The sequence below is a fragment of the Oratosquilla oratoria genome, chromosome 1, assembly GCF_046742065.1.
Source record: "Oratosquilla oratoria isolate Oo_2021 chromosome 1, ASM4674206v1, whole genome shotgun sequence".
Taxonomy (NCBI): domain Eukaryota; kingdom Metazoa; phylum Arthropoda; class Malacostraca; order Stomatopoda; family Squillidae; genus Oratosquilla; species Oratosquilla oratoria.
In genome coordinates this window covers 125646362-125651361 of record NC_134777.1, presented here as the reverse complement: position 1 = coordinate 125651361, position 5000 = coordinate 125646362, and the positions used below count along the sequence as shown (strand labels likewise).

Sequence of the window (5000 nt, the reverse complement as noted above, 5' to 3'; positions counted from 1 at the left end):
AAGGAGGAAGAGAAAGAAGGAGGAGGAGGAAGAATAGGAAGAAGGAGGAGGAGGAAAAGGAAGAAAAAGGAGGAAGAAGAAGAGGAGGAAGAAGAGGAAGAGAAAGAAGAGGAAGAAGAAGAAGAAGTAGAAGGAGGAAGAAGAACGAAGAAAGAGGAAGAAGGGGGAAGAAGGAAGAGAAGAAGAGCTTATACTTTTCTAAAGAATAACAAGAATTTCATGATTTATTTATCTATCTAGTTCTCAAGGGTATTGTTGATCCTGAGTTCGATTCTCAGAAGAGGAAGAGAACGAGGAGGAGGAAGAGAACGAAGAGGAGGAGAAGGAGGAGGAAGAGAACGAAGAGGAGGAGGAGAAGGAGGAGGAGGAAGAGGAGGACGAAGAGAAAGAGGAGGTGAAGAAGAAGGAGGAAGAGGAGGAGGAGGCACAAGAGGGAGCATTCGTCTGTTATCCAGTCCCTTTACATGAAAAATTGAAGTAAATTCAGTGGAAAAGAGAAAATGCGCGAAAGAGGAGAAGAGGCGAAGGAAGAGCAGGAGGGTGAGAGGGAGAAATATTTGATGTGGAAAATGGATTTTAGTGAGAGAATGAGAACCGAATATAAACGAATGAACAAAATTAAATAAACAAATGATGCATTCATACATAATATCAAAATGCCTTTTCTCCAAAATATTCTTCCTCACCATCTGAGGTCAATGCTGCAGGACGCAGCACCTCCACGGCAGGGTCTGATAACCCCCACAGCTTCATTAACATGGCGACCCCTCCCCTTCCTCGCCTTAGTGTGGGGTAACAGCGTATTCGCCTAGTTGTGGGTTCGATTCTCGAAATTTTCTTTGATTCCCAGGAATAAAACTGTTACCTGCACATAAGGCAAAGGTGACGACTTCGGCCGCAGGTACTCAGTGCCTCCTGGCATATGTTCCTCCCCCACCTCATCCACTTGAGAAATGTACAACTCATCCACTCATTACCAATCTCCACTCACGCCTATCTCTTGGCCTCTCCCTTCCCTACTCGACAGACATTCCCCTCTTCGCCCAATACATTCATCTCATTCTCGGTTTTCCTCTCGATTCCACTTGATCCTCCTTTACCTTCCGCACTCGTCCTTTACCTTCATTTATTATGATAACAACAAAAAAGTAAATCAATAGATAAAATGGATTGTAGAAAAATTATAATGATAATGGTAGTAATAATATTGATAATGAATTATATCATAATAATAATAATAATAATAATAACAAAACAACAATGATAACAATAATGATAACAACAACAACAACAACAACAACAACAACGATGATGATGAGGATGATCGTGATATTAACAATAAACCTCGAGTTTCAATGGCTAGAGACCCGGAACCCCACAGCAGTTGGCAACGGTCCTTAGGTCTCTTCCACAAATCTTTCTGGGAAGAAACTTTGACCATTTGTCGCCCGTGCCGTGGGAAAAAAAGGAAAGAAGACGAAAGAAAGGAAGGAGGAACGAGTAAGGAGAAGAAAGGAGAGAAAAAGGTGGAGAAAGAGGGCAAGAGGAAGAAGAAAGGAAGGAAGGAAGGAAGGAAGAAAGGAATGACGGAAGAAAGGAAGAAAGAAATGAAGGAAGGAGGAAGGAAGGAGGGAAGGAAGGAAGAAAGGAATGAAGGAAGGAGGAAGGAAAGAAGAAAGAAGAAACAACAAAGGAAGGAAAGGAATAAGAAAGAAAGAAAGGAATAAGAAAGAAATAAAGAAAGAGAGTAAAAGTGAGTGAGTAAATGGGTGAGTGAGATGGTAAGAAAAAACGAGAAGGGACGAGGGATGGGGGGAACCCCATTCGCCCCAAAGGGGGTATGGGGAGAGGGTGATGGGGGGAGGGGGAGGGGGGGAGGCGTCTAGGCGTCCCAGAGGAAGGCTGTGGGAATGCACAGATGGCTGATATACATTTATTGACGTATATATCCAGGTCTCGCTGTCTCGCACTGGTTTCCTGAGCTACTTGCCCTCCTCCTCCTCCTCCTCCTCCTCCTCCTCCTCCTCATCATCATCATCATTCTCTTTCTCCTCCCTTTCTTCCTCGTACTCCTCGTCCTCTTCCTCCTCCCCTTGCTCTTCCTCTTCCTCCTCCTCCTCTTGCTCTTCATCTTCTCCTTCCTTTTCTTTCTCTTCTTCCCCTCTTCTTCCTCATACTCCTCCTCCTCCTGCTCTTCATCTTCCTCCTGCTCTTGCTGTTCCTCTTCCTCCTCCCCTTGCTGTTCCTCTTCCTCCTCCTCATCTTGCTCTTCATCTTCTCCCTCCTTTTCTTTCTCCTCCTCCCCTCTTCTTCCTCATGCTCCTCCTCCTCCTGCTCTTCATCTTTCTCCCGTTCTTGCTCTTCCTCCTTCTTTTTTTCCTCTTCCTCTTCTTCCTCGTCCTCCTCCTCCTCCTCCTCCTGCAGCTACCTCCACAGGTGGGTCCTCGGAACGGACACGTGTGTCGATATGCCACGTGATAGAGTCACTCACCTCACGTCACCTGGCCTCACGTAGTCTCACTTCACGAGACCTCACTTGACCTCGTCTCACACAGTCTCACTTCATCGACCACCAACTTCAACCTCGACCATCTACCTGATTTCCGATTCGCTTCTGGAGGGGAAAAATCAGGGAAAGAGGGGAAGAGGGGGGAGAGGGGAAAGAGGGGGGAATGGGGAAGAGGAAGGGAGAAACGAGGGAAGAGGGGTGAGGAAGAAAAGGGGAGAGGGAGAGGGGATAGGAGGGGAGAGAGGGGAGAGAGAAAGAGAGGAGGGGGAACGGAGAGAGGAGGGGGAAAATGGGAGGATAGGAGTGGGAGAGGGGAGAGAGAGGAGAGAGGAAGAGAGGAAGAAAAGAGGGGGAAACGGAGAGAGGAGGTGGAAGAGGGAAGGGGGGAGTTTTGGAGGATGAAGACACTCCCCCTCTTCCTCTGAAATCTGCCCCTCCATCCCCCCCACCCAGAAACCATCCAGTAAAAAAACAAAAAGAAAAAAAACAAGAAAAAAAACCGTATCTATACATTCCCTCTTCTGCGTCTGTACCCAAATCTGTCTTCCCCCTTTCCCCAAACTCAAAATTTCATGAAGACTGGACCGCAGACGAGGCTGGTCATGTAGTCTCCGAAAGGGTGCAATGTATACAAGGGAGCACACTAAGGGTCCTTGTATCAGTACAAGGCAGAACACACACGGACATTGGTAAGACAACAAGGTACTAGTATACCAACGAAGTGGTATATATACCTTTACAGTGATTGGAAATGAACAAGGTAAAAACAAGTGTACACTTACTTTTTCTTCTTCTTTGGCTGGCCGAGGTTGAGGGAAGTTGCGAAGAATTTGAAGAAGTATTGGTCGAAGTAAAAAAAAAAAAAAAAAAAGAGAGAGAGAGAAAGAGAGAGAGAGAGAGAGAGTGAGAGAGAGAGAGAGAGAGAGAGCGCGAGAGAGAGAGAGAGAGAGAGAGAGAGAGAGAGAGAGAGAGAGAGAGAGAGAGAGAGAGAGAGAGAGAGAGAGAGAGAGAGAGAGAGCAAAATGCTGTTTGATATTTCAATGAGGAAGATGGGACAACAAAGGAACATGGGAAACCAAATTAAAATTTTAACTAACAGAGAAAGGACCTGACGCGGAAGGATAAGGCCAAAACAGAGCCCAAACACATAATATGAACTCTTCCATATATATATATATATATATTATATATATATATGTATATATATATATAATATATACATATATACACATATATATACATATGTATGTATATATATATATGTATATATATACATATATATATATAATTATATATATATGTATATATACATATATATATATACATTATATATATATGTATATATATATACATACATACATATATATATATATATATATATAAATATATATACATACTGTATATGCACATACAGGGTGTCCCCCACAAAAATGTATACACAATTTAGCAGCTGATAACACAATATTATATTTTTTCTTTGCAGATAAAACCCATTGGAATTAATGATGGCAGCCAGAATAAATTTTGAAGAAAGGAAATTCATTCTACAATATTACTCTAAGTATGAAAAAGCAGTTGAAGTGAAAAGACAATTTAGGAGGGAGTTTCAAAAAGAACCACCAACGCGTGTTACCATCACTCGAATTATGGATAATTTTGAAGATGATGGAACCTTTCAGAATAACCACAAGAAGCGTTCAGGAAGACCACGGACATCGACAAGCCTCACAAAGGAAGAAAGAGTACTGGAAACGTTTCAGCGAAGTCCAAGAAAGTCAGTGCGGCAAGCTAGTCGCGAGGTAGGTATTTCAAAATCATCTGTCCATCGCATTATGAAACGTTGTCATTGGAAAAGTTACGTTCCAAGATTAGTCCATCCACTTAATGACGACGATCCAGACTGAAGAGTACAGTATTGCGAGTGGTACTTGGAACGATATATCGAAATTGCACACTTTCCAACAAAGATTGTGTGGAGTGACAAGGCCACATTCAAATTAAATGTTTCAATTAACCGCCACAATTGCACTTATTGGGGACCTGAGAATCCACATGTTATGGTCGACCACCATATTAATTTGCCAGGAATTACAGTGTGGCGCTGCTTATCAAGAAGATTAATTGAACCGTTCTTTTTTGACGCTACTGTGACTATTCCCGTTGAACTTGGTGCAACAGTTTGTCATTCCAAGCACTAGAGAAGACTTTGAGTATGGGGACTTTAATTTTCAGCAAGATGGGGCACCCTCACATTACCCTCGCGATGGTAGATCCTTCCTCGATGAGATCTTGCCAAACAGTTGGATTGGACGGAGGGGTTTCGTTGAATACCTTTCACGGTTAGCAGACCTCACACAACTTTTTTTCTTTTTTTAATGGGGATATCTAAAAGATAAAGTCTACGCTATGAGACCTGCAACAGTCGCTGAATTGAGACAGCCATTGAACGTGAATGCAGGAAAATGCCAAAGGAATTATTTCGTGATGTGCG

General features: G+C 43.0%; 1 protein-coding gene across 5 annotated transcripts in view; it reads right to left on the bottom strand.

Moving 5' to 3' along the window:
- The window catches only part of LOC143026440 (uncharacterized), a 1178515-nt gene that overhangs the window by 56535 nt on the left and 1116980 nt on the right, over window positions 1-5000 (bottom strand). The window lies entirely within an intron of this gene.